The 18565-nt window shown below is 44.9% G+C and overlaps 1 protein-coding gene across 2 annotated transcripts in view; it reads left to right on the top strand.

The window, feature by feature from the left end:
- The window catches only part of CHDH (choline dehydrogenase), a 40148-nt gene that overhangs the window by 1176 nt on the left and 20407 nt on the right, over nucleotides 1-18565 (top strand). For both annotated transcript variants that reach the window (XM_047850444.1, XM_047850443.1), the window contains exon 2: nucleotides 3298-3360. The gene's annotated coding sequence lies outside the window, so the exon portion shown is untranslated. The remainder of the gene's footprint in view (nucleotides 1-3297; nucleotides 3361-18565) is intronic.

Below are 18565 nucleotides of genomic sequence, written 5' to 3'. Positions count from 1 at the left end.
CCTGCAGGGTGCCAGTCCTGGGGTGCAAAGGTGAATGACACACAGGTACTGGCTGACGGGCACTCTCTGGGGATGAATGTGGTGAGTGCATGTTCAAGGGCATGTGTGCCTGCCCTGCTGTGAAATTGCAGTTGGAGACAGGCCCCTAGGCCCAGTGGAGATCGTGAACTTTGTCCCCGGGTGCCAAGGAACAACAACAGCCGAGGTTTAGGCAGTGGTCAGTTTAAGCTTTAGAAAGGCCACTTGGGTGACTGTGCAGGGCAATGGGGGGCCAGCCCCTCTGAGACCAGCGAGAAGGTGGCTGCTAACCAATATGCATTCCCTCAATGAACAGGTGAGTCCCCGTTGTGGTCCAGGCTCCGAGCTATGCTGGCTTTACAGCTGTGTGTTGGGACCATGAGTGTGAGAGGTGTGGGAATGAGCAGGGATGTAGAGCTGAGGCCTGGAGATAGGATTTATGAGTAGGACATTTATAGGGGGTGAAAAAAACCCGGGATGAGGGAGCAGCCCCGGGGGATCAAATGGGGCAGAGAGGTCAGGGTGCGTCACTCGCAGTCAGGGGTGGCTTTGACAAGAGGGGATGAAATGGACATGGGAGGAAATGCATTCAGAGATGGGAGTGGAGTGGGGGTGGTTTTAAGAAAAGGAGGGTCGAAGGTTCTTTCTCCAGGGGCAGGAGCTGATGAGTGAAGGGGGAGGTGAGTGTGGTGTGGACGTCACTGAGCATGTGGTAGCAGGGGTGGAAGGAGGGACGCTGAGCAGCGTGGAGTGTGGGCACAGCGCTGACAGCGCCCTGGCCGTCTGGGGCTCTGGGATGGTGATGATGCCCATGACCAGCTCTGTAGACAGGACTGCGGGATGGGCGTGGAGGGGAAGGACTTGTAGCCACCGCTGGTGTTCTCTGTAGGCAAGCAAGCTGTGCCTGCTTGGGGGGTGGACGGGGGGGGGGGTCCATGCTGGCTCGGAAGGTCATTCCAAAAAGTGTTCTTCATGAGAGGTCCTTGTTGGTAAGCATACAGCCTTCAAGGGGCCCGTTGGAAGGGACACCATTGGTTTGAATACCTAAGCCCAATAACATTGTGGCTTTATAAACTGGAGGCAGGGCCACTAAGTATCCAGGTGTCTTAGCTTCCTCTCTCTCTGTGACCTGTGGCATGTCGCTGCCCTTCTCAAGGCCTGTTTCCTTTTCTGTAAAATGGGGCAGATGAGACCGTGAAGTGGCTCAGTGAGGTGACTTGAGCCTGCGAGGGAAGCAGCCTTTGGAGATACTTGGACCTTCCCCCTTCAGTCCTGAATTCTGCCAGGTCTGGGTTTCTCAAAGGGCCACCACGCAGTGCACCTTCGCATCCACAGTGGCCTTGGCCTCCCGGTATTTAGGAGGCACTGTTAAATGCTTGAATGAATCAATTATGTGCACCTTCCCCCCATGGTGGTGCTTACACCTGCCTACCCGGGAGAGCTGCTTTGGGCTTCTTCCTCTTTCTCCTCTTCCTCCTCTGGTGGAGTGAAGGTCGGGGCCTCTGCTGGAGCCCAGAAGTCCACCCTGTCTAGTCCCTGTGACACCTGACCCCAGACTCCCTGGAACAGGCTCTGTGCCACCGCTGGCAGTTGAGACACCAGGGTTTGCCTGGATGTGCTACTCACCAGTTGCTGGCCTTGGGCGAAGCTCTCATTGTGTTGGAGTCTCAGTTTCCCTATCTGTAACATGGGGCCAGCATCAGGTCTGCTGGTCTGGCAGGGCTATTGGGAGACTACAGAGAGAGAAAGAGAGTTGAAGGATTTCAAGGTGTTGTGTCAGTTTAGGGGCAGGAAAGTCAGGATGACAAAAAAATTAATGCCTCCCTGACCCAAATAAGGAAATTCCTTTGGATCCAAGTGCATTGACACTCTCAGGTTCTGTATCCTTTATCAGGCCTTTGTTTCTCTGCCTGGTCCATCCCTGGGAGAACAAGGCCATTGAGGTTGTTGACACTTCCCCTGGGCCCTGCCTCCGCCCAGGTGGAATTTTCCACTTTGCTCCTTTTGCAAATATTAATCAAGGTCCCGGCCAGTAACAGTGGACTCATTGTCTCATGAAGAGCAAGCCGGTTCTGGCTGCTTCCCAGGGCCTCAGCGGCCCACCCCAGCTGGGGCTTGGGTCTAGTGGGAGCACCTGTGTCCTCGGGACTCTTCCCACCCGTGTTCTCCTCCAGCTCGTTGGACTTCGCAGGGTCAAGGGTAATGCCTGCTTTGAGCCAGGGACGTGAAGCCTCACTGAGGCCCCGCGCCCACTGTTCCCTGCAGGGCCACAGGACACTGTTGTCTGCTCTGCTGCCGTGGCGTGGAGGGGCCAGCCCATGAAGGAACACAGATGGGGCCAGGTGGTGAACTCCATGTTAATATGACTTCTGCTTGTTCTGGGACAAAACCCTGTGAAGTCGCAGCCCACGTGCACTTGCATTAGTGTTTGCGTGTGTTGCCATGCTGGGACCTGAAAGCAAGTCTGAACGCAAAGGGGGCAGGGACTGCTGTTCTCCCAGAGCCCCAGCTGTACATGGGGTGATGAAGTGGGCCCCAAAGGACTGGAGGGAGGGTTCCTGGAGGTGTCAGGCACACACAGGAGGGTTGGTGATCTATTTTTTTGATCAATGACACTTTAGTTAATCTATTATCAGTAATACTATGTTTGGCCGTGGTTGCACTTGATGGAGGTGGAAACAGGGTGAGTGAGGCTATGCAGGGAGTAGGGCAGGGACAGGGCCCAGGCCACACTGGGAGTGTGACAAAATCTCCACGTGGTTTGGCTTAACACTTTTCATTCTTTGAAGGGTGTTTTTGGCTCTGAGTTCCTTTTGTTCTCCTATCAAACCTACAGAAGAGGTGGCTCTGTTCCCATTTTATGGATGAGGAAACTGAGGCCCAGAGGTGCTAAATAAACCATGAGTGGCGACGGCATTGGGGCTGCAACCCAAGGATCTTGACCACCAGCTCCCTTTACTTTTTATTTTATTTTCTTAAAAAAAATTTTTTTTAACTTTTATTCAGTTTTGAGAGACAGAGGGACAGAGTGCCAGCAGGGGAGGGGCAGAGAGAGAGGGGGACACAGAATCCGAAGCAGGTTCCAGGCTCCGAGCTGTCAGCACAGAGCTGGACGTGGGGGCTCAAACTCAGGAAGGGTGGGATCATGACCTGAGCGGACTGAGCCACGCCCCCTTCACTTTTTAAAGCCATTATCTTAAGGACGACACCCAGCAGACATAGTAACTGTGTGACATTGCTGTAGAAGTTTCTCAGCTCTGACTTTCTTCTCTTTCACAGACAATCCACAACAGTGTGTATGCTGGCACTGGTGGCCTGAATCCTGCCATATCTGGGTGTGAGGTGGGTTGTTTTTTTTAATGTTTATTTATTTTTGAGAGAGAGAGAGAGAGCATGCGTGCAAGTGAGCAGGGGGAGGGGCGGAGAGACAGGGGGACACAGGATCCAAATGGGTTCTGGCTGTCATCGCAGAGCCCGCCCACCCGAGGCTTGAACTCACAGTGAGATCATGACTTGTGCTGAAGTCCCAGGTGCCCGAGGTGGGTGTTTTTTAACTGAGACTTGAAAACTGCACAGAGCACAGAATGTGTACGCATTTGCAGTGGAATGGTTGGGGACCCTCCAGCCTAGACCTGGCCCCCTGCCTGGAGGGGTTCTCCGGCCTACCCTCCTTTCTTTCCCTCACTCCTTTGGTGGCGATATTTGAGATTTAAAACAGACAACAACAACAACAACACCCTTTTCTTTATGGAAAATGTGCAGCAAAATTAGCCAGGAGCCTTTGCTGAGCCCCATGTGTCCATCACAAAGCAGCTGTGATCCTATTTTGTCCACCCCCTCATGACACCCTGGGTTGTTTTAAAGCAAATCCCAAATCCTATTTCTTCTATTTCTTAGTATGTATTTCTGAGAGAGTCATTTTAAACAACATAACCACAGGGCCATTGTCACATCTGACAAGCAGTGACGCCCTTCTTAACCTCCTCAAAAATCCAGCCAGTGTTCACATTTCCAGGGTCTAAGGAAGATCCACACGTTATTCCATAGATTTCCTTCCATCACTTTCTGTCTTATTTTTCACTTGAATCTCTTGTCAAAGAAATCTATGGAGCTTCCCTTAACCTGGGTTCTGTTGATGGGCCCTCTGGGTGTCCTTTCCTATGCTCCTGTGACTTTCCTCTGAATTGGTGGATCTGAGCAGATTCGGGTTTGAATTTTTTGGCAAGGGTATTTTGTGGGTGCGGTGTCTCTCCTGATTGGTTGAGGGCCCCCCAAATCTGGGGTGATGATCAGAAGCCAGTGGCTTGGCCTTCACCTGAGGCAGAACAAAGGAGATAGAAGTTTATTGAATACACCACAAGGGAGCGGCAGGGCAGGACAGCAGAGGAGAGACTGTCTGCCAGGAGGCGGTGGGTGGGGGCTCTTTTTAAAGGGGGAAGAGAGGAGGTATGGCGACATATGGAAGTCTCCCTTTTTTTTGGTAACTTCCTGGTTGTAAATAGCCCATTGGTTAATTAGGGCCTATAGATAACTTGAGGTGGGTCACCTTATGAGTCTGTCAGTATTCAGCCAGGGGGTTACTGTGGCCCTTTCCACATTCCACGCCTCAATTGCCTCAAAGCGGCCTCTACGGTAAGCAGTATTGTGTTCTTCCCTTCAGACCCCTCTCTGGACCCAAAGGAGTTGTTCGTCATCTTGTTTTCTTTGTGTGGAGTTAGTTTGGTGAGGCCCAAGCTGATCTTCAGCCACCGTGTGGGGAGCAGATTGTAAGGTGGTGTGGAGTGGGGGTCCTGGTAGCACAGACGCCGCTAGGAACCATTAGGAGGGTCCTAGGGGGAGATGATGCAGCCTGATCCAGGCAGGTGTCTGTGGGGTGGACAGATTCAGCAATACTGGCCCCAGCTCTTGTAAGAGAAGTCATTGTCCCTCTGTGCCTGTTTCCACATCTGTCTCCTCTCCTGAAGTGAACGTATTTTTATTTATTAAAAAAAAAAAATTGTTTTTGAGTTTATTTACTTTATTTTATTTTTTTAATTTTTTTTTTCAACGTTTATTTATTTTTGGGACAGAGAGAGACAGAGCATGAATGGGGGAGGGGCAGAGAGAGGGGGAGACACAGAATCGGAAACAGGCTCCAGGCTCCGAGCCATCAGCCCAGAGCCCGACGCGGGGCTCGAACTCACGGACCGCGAGATCGTGACCTGGCTGAAGTTGGACGCCCAACCGACTGCGCCACCCAGGCGCCCCGAGTTTATTTATTTTTGAGAGAGAGAAAGAGAGAGCACGAGCTGGGGAGGGGCAGAGAGAGAAAAGGAGACACAGAATCTGAAGCAGGCTCCAGGCTCCGAGCTGCCAGTACAGAGCCGGGTGTTGGGCTCGCACCCACGAACTGTGAGATTATGACCTGAGCCAAAGTTGGACGTTCAACTGACTGAGTCACCCAGGCACCCCGTGAAGTGAATTATATTTTTTTTTTCTAAATTTATTTTTGAGAGAGAGAGAGACAGAGAGTGAGCAGGGGAGGAGCAGAGAGAGAGGGAGACACAGAATCCGAAGCACAGAGCTGTCAGCACAGAGCCCGATGCAGGGCTTGAACTCATGAACCGTGAGATCATGACCTGAGCAGAATTCAGACACCCAACCAACTGAGCCACCCAGGTGCCCCGTGAATATATTTTTATATACTAGTCACACAGCAAGTGTTTACTAAGGAACAGCAGGAAACCCTGGGCCTAGGTCATGTAGCAGGTCCTGGCAGAGCTGGGGACAAAAGCCTGGCCTTTGGTGTGGCCTCAGGCACGGAGGCTCCCATCAGGGGGCTTTCCTGACAGCTCTAGGCACATCCCAACCAGCCTCTGCCCTGCCCTATGTCCTGCCACAGCTGCTGTACCAGGGGGTTCCCCGGGGCAGGTGGGTTCTGTCCAGGCAGCCTGGGGTCCTGTCTAAAGCAGCAAATGATGAGCCATTTGAAGAAGTGAGAAGAGGGATTTCTGATTTATTTGTTGATTGTGCACCAATATGTGACAGATGAGATTTCTAGGAAGAAGAACTTGACTTTTGGAGGAAGTGTCTTCTTGTCATAATTTTTACAAAATTAAGCTACAGCATACATAGAGTAAAGTGTACCGGTGGTGAATTTTGATCTGTATATCCCCTGGGGGAGCACCACCACGTCAGGACACAGAACATTCCGTGAGCCCTCTGTCCACTCTGGCACAGATGCATGAGTTCAGTGGCCGTGTTTCATACTGCCCAGGCTCAGGGCGTTGTAGGCTGCAGGTAGGCCCATCCTCCTTAGGTGTCCGGCCAGCCAGCATTCCAGAATGCCAGCCCCAGGCCAGTGTTGCAGGGGGTGAGGCTGCAGAGCCCTTGTCTCAGGGGATGGGCCTTGGACAGCTCATCTCACTCTTAGTTTGTTGAGATCCCAGTAAGTGTGGTACAAGAAGTCCCACGTGGATGTGGCCAGTGGCCCAGGAAGGCTTCCCAGAGGAATTAATGGCTGAGTGGGGTCTGAGGGAAGGCAAAGAGTGGCCCAGGTGAAAGGATGTGGGACCACATATTTGGAAAGAGGCGTAGCACATGCAGAGGCCCTGGGTGTGAGGAAGGGAGGGTGGTCATGCACCTGGAACCCAGACAGCAAGGCTCATGGTGGGGTGGAAGGTGATAGAGTGGGCAGGGGGCAGACTAGGCAGGGCTGTTGGGACAAGAGGAGTCAGGAGGCCCAGAGGAAGCTAATTCCACCATGTTGGGGAGCATGGATGGCCTGGGTTAGAGGTGGTAGTGAGGGTCCCGTGGGAGGAGACAGCGCCCCAGGGTTATTTACTAGACCTTCACCTCTCAGCCAGGTCTCATCTCTGACCAAGATTCCTACCCTAGGCCATGACCCTGCACTTACCTCAGCCTGCCACAGGGCTGGGCAGTTAGATGGTTGTGCCATTGGGAAGGCTTTGCCAAGCTGCAGGAAAGCTGATCCTTCACCACTTCTTGGCCTCCAGAGCCCTGGTGTGGACACATGGTGCCTTGCACCCTTTCCATGTGCTGACCATGACTTTTTGGCTCCTGTGATGTGGTTTTGTTGCTCAGGCCTGTGGTGGGATGGGTCCTGGCTTCCAGCTTGAAACAGGCCAGGGGCTCCATCCCTCAGGCTTCTGTCCATTTCTGTAACGTGAGTTGATGATGATGATGATGATGATGATGATGGAGAAGGAGAAGACCCCCTCCCCATGCTCCATCCCCATCTATGTCTCTGGGGGATTCAATGTGCATGGTGACCCATGTGAAGCACCCCTATTATTACTAGTATAATTATAACTCTGGTTCCATGGCTTAATGGAGCTTCATGGTCAGACAAAGGCAGATTCAGAGTACTATTCATTTTACCCACACAAAGCCCAGCCTAGAAGGTTGAGAACCTCATTGGATAGTGATACTTAATAGGGTGAGGTGGCCCCTACATTTGTTGCCCCTCATTGAATGTCATCTCTGTGCCTGACCCATCCGCTGTGTCCATTGCTGGCATTGGGGGTTGGGGCCTGAACTGACCAAAGCCTTGCTTCCCAGGCAGAAGTGCCACAGGGACCAGGTGCCCAGCTCCAAGATGGATGGAAGGGTTGGCTTGGTGCGACTGCCCCAGGAAGACGAGTGTGGCATGAGGGTCTTCTCCCCTGGACCGGGAGCCAAGAAGGGTAGAAGTCTCTGCTTGCCCCTTCCTCTGCTGCTCAGAGCCACAGGAGTGGCCAGACAGGGCCCTAGACAGAGCCAAGGTCGGTCCCATGAAACAGAGCAGGTCAGGGGTAGAGGCATCCAGACTCAGAAGGAAGCCTTGGATGCTACCCCACCCATGATAGGACTCCCCACCCACCCCCCAAACACACACACACACCCTCAAATGAACACACGCTATCCTGGCTTTCTCTGGCTCCTTACCTCCACCCCCACTCCAGCCCTCACTTCCCACACCGTCCATGCCAGGGAGCTCCTGTTGGTCTGTCCACCCACCCAGTCTGGAAGCCTGAGAGGACACTGCACTAAGGGTTAGGGGGTCCCCGACCTCAAGGAGTTCCCTTTGGGTAGTGGGCCCTCCCTCTTCAACCCCACTCCCTCCACCCCCTTACTCCCTTGCACACCGTCAGCATGTTGTAGGGCCAGTCACCTTCCAACACTGTGAGCCAGGAGCCTGATTGACTCCTCTGCTTCCCCCAGCCCAAGGCCTGCCTCCTGAGGGGAGGGGGGAGCCAGCCCCTGTTGGATGCATCTCAGGAGCAGGGAAATGTTGCCCTGAGGTAGGAGCCTGCCTGGGGCAACGGGCACTAAGCCTGCCTGGAGAGAAGAGGAAAGCCCAGCCCCACCCCTGGCCATGGTATGGGGTGGAGAGCTGAACCGCATGCATCCTGAGAAGGGGAAGTGAGAGGGACAAGTGCCCTGAGCTCTCCTGTCTCCATTATTCAGCAGATCCTGGGTTGCGGTGGGGGAGGGAGGCAGAGGCGCCGGAGGGACTTTCCCAACTTCAGCAGAGGTGGGGACCAGACAGATAAGCCCCAGTTTAGTCTACCCTGCCCAGAGGCTGGAGAGATGTGTGCCTAGTTGAAGGCCAGGCCCAGAACTTTGAGAGCAATTAAAGGTCCCTCCATGGTGGAGCATGTGGAGGGGGGTGTTGGAGCCAGAGCTGTGGTAGGAGGTGGGGTTTGGAGTGACTGGGGTCAAGGAGAGTAAGTGACCGGGCATCACCCCAAGAATAAGGGACCTGTCTTCACTTCTCCACAATAAGCTTGGTGCCTCCTGGTAAAGCTGCCACGTTGCTTCCTAATCCCGTCGACTTTGACTATTAATTATTTCAGACGTTCAGTGGAGCTACACCAACATACTGTGTCTGTCACCGAGATTAAAGATCAAAACATGGCGGGTGCAAGTGGAAACACCTGGGTACACCCTAGTCAGAGACAGTATCCTGGATTTCTTTATACTTTCTTCAGTCCTAGGTTTGAGTCACTCAACCTCCAGAATTGTATTGCATGTGATAGGGGAGAGTTTTTTGCAGTTTTTTTTTTTTTTTATTATGGCAAAATATACATAACATAAAAATCACCACTTTAACCATTTTTAAGTGTACAATTCAGTGGCATTAAGTACGTTCACAATGTTGTACAACTATCACTGCTATCCATTTCCAAAACATTCCTTACCCCACACAGAAGTTCTGTACCTGCTAAAGAGTACAGGCATGCCTTGATTTATTGCACTTTGCTTTAAGGTGCTGTGTAGATCTGGGTTTTTCACAAATGCAAGTTTGTGACAACCCTGCATCAAGCAAGTCTGTTGGCACCATTTTTTCAACAGAATTTGCCCACCTCATGTCTGTGTCACATTTTGGTAATTCTTGCAGTATTTCAAACTTTATTATCATGCTATGGTGATGTGTGATCAGTGATCTTTGATGTTGCTGTTGTAATTGTTCTGGAGTGCCACGAACCATCCCTTCAGAAGATGGTGAACTTGATTTGTAAATCTTGTGTGTCCTGTCTGCTCCACCGATCTGCCCTTCCCTGTCTCTCTCCCTCTCCTTGCTTCTTCCTATTCCCTGAGACGAAACAATATTGAACCAAGGCCAATTAACAAGCCTACAATGGCCTCCAAGTATTCAAATGAAAGGAAGAGTCCCATCTCTCAATTTAAATCAGAAGCTAGAAATGATTAAGCTTAGTGAAAGAGGCATGTTGAAAGCTGAGACAGGCCCAAAGGTAGGCCTCTTGAGTTAAACAGTTAGCCAAGCTGTAAATGCAAAGAAAGTCCTTGAAGGAAATTAAAAGTGCTACTTTAGGGGCACGTGGGTGACTCGGTTCGTTGAGCATCTGACTCTTGATTTTGACTCAGGTCATGATCCCAGGGTCGTGGCATCGAGCCCTTCTTTGGGCTCCACACTCACAGCACAGAGACTGCTTGGGATTCTCTCTCTTTCTCTCTCTTCCTCCCTCTGCCCCTCTCCCCATCTCATGTGTGCCCTCTCTCTCTAAAATAAATTAAAAGACTTTTTTTTTTTTTTAATGTGGTACTTCAGTGAACACACCAAAGATAAGAAAGTAGAACAGCCTTATTGCTGATATGGAGAAAGTTTGAGTGGTCTGGATAGAAGACTGAACCATGGGGCGCCTGGGTGGCTCAGTCGGTTAAGTGTCCGACTTCGGCTCAGGTCATGATCTCGCGGTTTGTGAGTTTGAGCCCGCATTGGGCTCTGTGCTGACAGCTCAGAGCCTGGAGCCTGCTTTGAATTCTGTGTCTCCTTTGTCTCTGCCCTCCGCCACTTGTGCTCTGTCTCTCTCTCTTTTTCTCTTTCAAAAATAAATGTAAAAAAAAAATTTTTTTTTTTTTTAAAGAAGATCGAACCAGCCACAACATTCCCTTAAGCTGAAGCCTAATCCGAGTAAGGCTGTAACTGTCTTCAATTCTGTGAAGGCTGAGAGAGGTGAGGAAGCTGCAGAACAGTTGGAAGCTAGCAGAGATTTGGTCACGAGGTTTAAGGAAGGAAGCCGTCTCCCTAACATAAAAATACAAGGTGAAGCAGCAAGTGCTGATGTAGAAGCTGCAGCAAATTCTTTGGAAGGTCTAGCTAAGCTAATTGATGAAGGTGGCTATGCTAACCAGATTTTCAGTGTAGATATAATAGTCTTACACTGAAAGAAGACGCCGTCTGGGACTTTCATAGCTGGAGAGGAGAAGTCAATGCCTGGCTTCCAAGCTTCAAAGGACAAGTTGCCTCTTTTTAGGGTGAATGTAGCTGGTGACTTTAAGGCGAAGCTAATGTTCATTTACCATTCCAAAAGTACTAGGGCCCTGAAGAATTACGCTAAATCTGGGCCATCTGAGCGGCTCCCGTGGTTAAGCGTCCAACTCTTAGTTTTGGCTCAGGTCATGAGCTCACAATTTTGTGTGTTCAAGCCCCACATTGGGCTCTGCACTGGCAGCCAGCCTACAGCCTACTTGGGATTCTCTCTCTCCTCTCTCTGTGCCCCTCCCCTACTCGCACTGTCTCTCTCAAAGTAAATAAAAAAGAAAAAAAGAATTATGCTAAACCTATTCTGTCTGTACTCTATAAATGAACAACAAAGCCTGGATGACAGCACATCAGTTTATAACATGGTTTACTAAATATTTTAAGCCCACTATTGAGACCTATTGCTCAGGAAAAAAGATTCAAAATATTACTGCTCATTGACAAAGCACCTGGTCACCCGAGAGTTCTAATGGAGATGTACAACAAGATCAGTGTTATTTTCCTGTCTGCTAACATAACATCCATTCTTCAATCCATGGGTCAAGGAGTAATTTCAAATGTCAAGTTTTATTATTTAAGAAACACATTTCATAAGGCTATAGCTGCTATAGACAGTGATTCCTTTGATGGATCTGGGCAAAGTCAATTGAAAACCTTCTGGAAAGGATTCACTATCTAGATGCCATTAAGAACATTCATGACTTAATGGAAGGGTCAAAATATCAACATGAACAGGAATTTGGAAGAAGTTGATTCCAGCCCTCATGAAGGTCTTTGAGAGGTTTAAGACTTCAGTGGAGGAAGTTACTGCAGATGTAGTGAAAACAGCAAGAGAACTGGAATCAGAAGTGGAGCCTGAAGATAGGACCGGATTGCTGCTATCCCATGAAAACACTTGAACGGATGAGGGATTGCTTCTCAGGGATAAACCAAGAGCATAGTTTCTTGGGTTGGAATCATTCCAGGTGAAGATGCTGTGAAGATTTTTGAAATGAAAACACATTATAATATCACATGAATTTAGGTGATAAAAGTAGCAGCAGGATTTGAGAAGATTGACTCCAATTTTGAAAGAAGTTCTATGCATCACATCCTACAGAGAAATCGTTTGTGAAAGCAAGAATCACTCAATGCAGCAAACTTCACCGTTGTCTTAAAGAAATTGCCACAGCAGCCCCAGCCATCTGCAGCCACTGCCCTGATCAGTCAGCTGCTGTCAACACAGCAGGATCCTCCATCAGCAAAAAGATTGACTTGCTGAAAGCTCAGATGATGGTTAGCATTTTTTATTCTATTTTTTAAAAAATATTTATTTATTTTGAGAGAGCTCAAGCAGGAGACGGGCAGAGAGAGAGGGAGAGAAGAATCCCAAACAGGCTTCATGCTGTCAGCACAGAGCCTGATATGGGGCTCAATCCCCATATCATGGGGCTCAATCCACAGTTCACGAACCGAACTGTGAAATCATGACCTGAGCTGAAATCAAGGGTTGGACGCATCATCGGCTGAGCCGCCCACGCACCCCATGGTTAGCATTTTTCAGTAGTAAGATATTCTTAAAGTAAGGTATATACATTTTTTTTGGCATAATACTATTGCATACTTAATAGACTGCACTATAGTGTAAACATAACTTTTATATGCACTGGGAACCTAAAAACTTCATTTGACTCACTTTATTGTGATACTTGCTTTATGATCTGGATGATCTTCCAATGATCTGGAACCACACCTGCAGTGTCCTGGAGGTGTGCCTGTAACTTCCCATTTCCTCTCTCCCTAGCCCCTGGTCACCTCTAATCTACTTTCTGTCTCTATGAATTGATCTCATATAAGTGGAACCATGCAACAGTTGTCCTTTTGTGGCAGAATTACTTCACATAGTTTTTAAGATTCATCCTTGTTGTAGCATGTATTAGAATGTTCCTTTTTGTGGCTGAATAATATTCCATTGTATGTATATACCACATCTTGCTCATTCAGTCATCTATCGATAGACATTTATGTTGTTTTTACCTTTTTGCTATTTTGAATAATTCTGCTAAAAGCATTGGGGTACAAATATCTGAGACCTTGCTTTCAGTTGTTTTGGGTATATACCTAGGAGTGGAATTGCCAGATCATAAGGTAATTCTATGTTTAACTTTTTGAGGAACCACCAAACTATCTTTTTGTGTGTTTTTTTGTTTTGTTTTTTTGCAGTAACCGTGCCATTTTACACTCCAGCTGATGGTGCACGAGGGCTCCAATTTCTCCACATCCTTGTCAACACTTGTTGCTTTCCTTTTTTTAAAAAAATTTTGTTTTAGACATCCTAATGTGTGTGAGGTGGTATCCTATTGTGGCTTTAAGTTGTTTTAGTGATGTTGAGCATCTTTCATATGGTTATTGGCCTTTGTATATTTTTGGAGAAATTTCTATTTCAGTCGTTTGCTCAATCTTTTTTTATTGGGTTGTTTGTTTTTTCCTGTAATTGAATAGTAGGAGTTTTTAAAAAATATATTCTAGATGTTAATCCCTTTTCAGATATATCATTGGCAAATATTTTCTCCCATTCTGTGGGTTATTATTCTACTCTCTTGATGGAATCCTTTGGTGCACAGTTTTTAATGTTGATGAAGTCCAATTTATCTATTGTGTTGTTGTTGCCTGTGCTTTTGGTGTTTATACAAGAAATCATTACCAAATCCAGTGTCATGAAGATGCTCCCCTATGTTTTAATCTAAGGGTTTTGTAATTTTAGTTCTTATATTTAGGTTTTTTACCTATTTTAATTTTAATACGTGGCATAAGGTAAGGGTCCAACTTAATGCAAGACCAAACTTTCTGCATGGAGTAGTCTTGGCACACTGTCAAAAATCAGTTAACCACATTTAAAAAAAAAATTTTTTTTTTCAACGTTTATTTATTTTTGGGACAGAGAGAGACAGAGCATGAACGGGGGAGGGGCAGAGAGAGAGGGAGACACAGAATCGGAAACAGGCTCCAGGCTCTGAGCCATCAGCCCAGAGCCCGACGCGGGGCTCAAACTCACGGTCCGTGAGATCGTGACCTGGCTGAAGTCGGACGCTTAACCGACTGCACCACCCAGGCGCCCCAACCACATTTTTTTTTAATCTATGAAGGAAGATATTATTATCCAGATATTAAATAGCACATATTACATTTCCGAAGATAAATGACAAAACTACATATATTACTTTCAATAATCTCTAGGCTCATATTTTATGTAGAATTGTAATATTTTAAAATAGTAATTTTCTATTATTTCCTTTTATTGTTTCTTATTATGACACAACCAGAATGACATAAATCAATGAAAAAAATAGAAAATGATTAAACTATAGACAGATTTAAAAAATTCTAAGTTAGCTCTAAAAACCATGTTACTTATTTAAGTGATATGTTTGAATATGAAACAGTCAAAAATTGTCTGATTTATTTTAAATTTGGTATCTAATTTCATTTGAGTAAAATAGTGTGAGAGAAACTGAATTAGCTGTAATTATCTAATTTATTTTATTAACTAGGTATGAATGTGGAAAATGTATTTATTTATTTTTTAAATTTTATTATTTATTTTTTTAAATTTACATCCAAATTAGTTAGCATATAGTGCAACAATGATTTCAGGAGTAGATTCCTTAGTGCCCCTTACCCATTTAGCCCATCCCTCCTCCCACAACCCCTCTCATAACCCTTGGTTTGTTCTCCATATTTATGAGTCTCTTCTGTTTTGTCCCCCTCCCTGTTTTTATATTATTTTTGTTTCCCTTCCCTTATGTTCGTCTGTTTTGTCTCTTAAAGTCCTCATATGAGTGAAATCATATGATTTTTGTCTTTCTCTGACTAACTTCACTTAGCATAATGCTGTCCAGTTCCATCCACATAGTTGCAAATGGCAAGATTTCATTCTTTTTGATTGCCGAGTAATACTCCATTGTATATATATACCACATCTTCCTTATCCATTCACCCATCGATGGACGTTTGGGCTCTTTCCATACTTTGGCTATTGTTGATAGTACTGCTATAAAGATGGGGGTGGATATGTCCCTTCGAAACAGCACACCTGTATCCCTTGGATAAATGCCTAGTAGTGCAATTGCTGGGTCGTAGGGTAGTTCTATTTTTAGTTTTTTGAGGAACCTCCATACTGTTTTCCAGAGTGGCTGCACCAGCTTGCATTCCCAACCATTTTTTTTTTTAACGTTTGTTTACTTTTGAGAGAGAGACAGTGTGAGCGGACGAGGGACAGAGAGAGGGAGACACAGAATCTGAAGCAGGCTCTAGGCTCTGAGCTGTCATCACAGAACCCAACATGGGACTCACACTCACGAATCATGAGATCATGACCTGAGCCAAAGTCAGACGCTTAACAGACCCAGACACCCCCAGTTAACCACTTATGCAAGGGTTTATTTCTAGGCTCTCTATTCTGTTGGTGTACATGTCTATTCTTATGCCACCACCACACTGTTTTGATTACTGTAGCTTTGTAGTAAGTATTGAAATCAGGAACTGTGATTCCTCTAACTTTCTTCTTTTCTAAGACTATTTTGGATATTTGGGGTCTCTTGAGATGCCATATGAATTTCAGGTTAAGTTTCTCTGTTTTTGCAAAAAAAAACACACTGTTGGGCTTTTGATAGAGATTACATTGAATCTATATATTGTATCTATAACATTGCTTTGAGTAGTATTATCACTAACAATATTAAGTCCATGAGCGTGGGGTTTTTTCCTTTTGTTTATGTCTTCTTTAATTTTGTTCAGCCATGTTTTGTAGTGTGTTTAAACTCTGTGGATAAATTTATTTCTAAGTGTTTTATTCTTTTTGATGCTATTATAAATGGAATGGTTTCTATCATGAAAATGTTTAATTTTCTAAAATGTTTTTTTCTGCATCAGTTGAGATGATTACATAGTTTTTATTCCTTCATTCTGTTAGTGTGGTGTATTATATTGATTGATTTTTGTACGTTGAACCATCCTTGAATTCCTGGAACAAATTCCACTTGGTGCATAATCTTCTTTAATATAATGAATTGAGTTTGTTTATATTTTGTTAATAATTTTTGCATTGATATTCATAAGATATATTGGTAGGTAGTTTTCTTGTTAGTGTCTGTCTGACTTTGGTTTCTAGGTAATGCCAGCCTCATACAAGGAATTAGGAAATTTTCTCTCCCCTTCAATTTTTGGAATAATTTGAGAAGTATTGATGTTAACTTTTTTAAACATTTGGTAGAATTCATGAGTGAAGCCATCTTGTCCAGGGCTTTTCTTTGTTTGGAGGGTTTTGATTACTGATTCTATCTCCTTACTAGTTACAGGTTTATTCATATTTTCTATTTCTTCATAATTCAGTTTTGATGGATGGTCTATTTCTGGGAATTTTTTGGGAATTTCATCTAGGATATCTAATTTGTTGATATACAGTTATTCATAGTGCTTATAATCCTTTTTATTTCTGTAAAATCAGTAGTGATGTCCCCACTTTCATTTCTCATTTTACTAATTTGAGTCTTCTCTCTTTTTTCTTAGCCATTCTACTCAAAGGTTCATCTTTTTTTTTTTTTTTTTTTTGAAGAATAACTTTTGGCTTGATTTTCTCTATTTTTCTGTTCTTTATTTCATTAATCTCTGTTCTAATCTATTATTTCCTTCCTTCTGCTAGCTTTGGGCTTAGTTTGCTCTTCTTTTGTAGTATCTTAAGATTTAAAGCTAGGTTATTTTTTTTTTTTTGAGATGTTTCTTCTTTTTAAATGTATGCATTTGCAACTAAAAATTTCCCACTTAGCACTGCTTTTGCTCCATCTCCTAAGTTTTGTTATGTTGTTTTAATTTTCATTTGTCTCTAATTTTCCGTGTGATTTCTTCTTTGACAAGTTGGCTGTTTAAGAGTGTGTTGTTTAATTTCCACATTTTTGTGAATTTTCTAGTTTTCCTTTTGATATTGATCTCTACTTTCATTTCATTATGATTAGAAAAGATACTTTGTATGATTTCAATCTTTTAAAATTTATTAAGATTTATAGGCTAACATATGTCTGTCCTAGAAGAATGTTCCATGTGCACTTGAGAAAAATGTATATTCTGCTGTTGGATGGAGTATTCTGTATATGTCTACTGGGTCCAGTTGGATTGTAGTGTTAAATCATCTATTTCCTATTGATCTATAATGGTTATTCTATCCATTATTGAAATTTGAGTATAGAAGTCTCCACTAATTACTGTTGAATTATATGATAATCCCTTCAAATCTGTTAATGCTTGCTTCATATATTTTGGGGCTCTGATGTTAGGTACATACATGGATTACATGTTTTGAAACTATTTACATAAAGGTCTTATTTAGGTCATACCATCCATAAGTTTGCTTTTATATTTGAATATATTTCTAGGATTCATTTGTGTTGATGTGAAGTTCTGTGTTCCTTCATTTTCACTATTGTGAAGAGTTTCTTTGTACGACTCTACTACAACTTTCTATGTTCTTTGTATTTCCATATACATTTTGAAGTCAGCATGTCAATTTCTACAAAAAAACATCCTGCTGAGATCTGATTGCCATTGCATTATATCTATAAATCAATTTAGAGAGTATTTACATCATAACAGTGTTATGTCTTCCTGTTCATGGTATCTCTTTCTATTTATTTAGGTTTTCTTTAATTTCTATCAGTGGGTTTTTGTAGTTTTCATTGTATAAGTCTTGCACATATTTTGTTAAATGTACTCCTAAGCATTTCACATTTCCTGATGCTCTTGTAAATGATACTGTTTTGTTTTGTGGTTGCCCCACAGAAGATGGGATCAGCCCTACCACCACCCAAAATTTGTTTGAATGTTGAGACTGATGACACCACACATATACCAAGAGGCTACGACAGGGCTTGTTTTTCACAGAATGGGGTTTTCTGGGGAGAGCAGTGCAGGCACATGAGTTGTTCTGGGGTAGCTTAAGTGAAGGGAAGGGTGAGTGGCTCTGGTTTTTATTATGGTTGGGGAACAGGAGCAAGGTGAAGATACCTGTGTATAGGTTGGATTTTTATGATTTGAACTCCCCTGTCCCCCTGCCCCAACTGACAGGGCAGAAATGCCAGGGCTATCTTATTGACTTGCCCAGATACACGGCAAGAAGGAGGGAATGGAGCTTAAACCTGCCAGCAGTCAAACATCAAAAATAAATTCATTTTTTTTACTTACGTTTACATTTAAATTTCCAATTGTTTATAGTATATAAAAATACAATTGACTTTTGTATGTTGACCTTGTATCCTATATCCTTGTTAAATTCGCTTATTAATTCTCAGTACACTTCATAAATTCCTTGGGAATTTCTATGTAGATGCTCATGTTATCTGCAAATAAAGACATTTATAATTCTTTCTCTCTAATCTGTGTGCCTTCCACTTTTAATAAACACTTTTAAAAAACTGTTTTTAAATATTTTATTTTTTTGAGAGACAGAGACAGAGTGTAGGCAGGGGAGGGTCAGAGAGAGAAGGGGACACAGAATCCAAAGCAGGCTCCAGGCCCTGAGCTGTCAGCACAGAGCCTGATGTGGGGCCTGAAACCACGACCGTGAGATCATGACCTGAGCCGAAGTCAAACGCTTAACCCTGACTGAGCCACCCAGGTACCCCTGTCTTCCACTTTTATATTAATGAATTAATTAGGCTTAAAATTCTGGTTAGAACCTTTGCACAGTATTGAATAAATGTGCTGAGGGTGAATATCCTTGCCTTGTTCCCGACCTCAGGGGGAAAGTTT

This window comes from Prionailurus viverrinus, chromosome A2 (genome assembly GCF_022837055.1).
Source record: "Prionailurus viverrinus isolate Anna chromosome A2, UM_Priviv_1.0, whole genome shotgun sequence".
NCBI lineage: Eukaryota > Metazoa > Chordata > Mammalia > Carnivora > Felidae > Prionailurus > Prionailurus viverrinus.
Note: the sequence above shows the minus strand (reverse complement) of the source record. Positions and strands in the feature narration are given on the sequence as shown.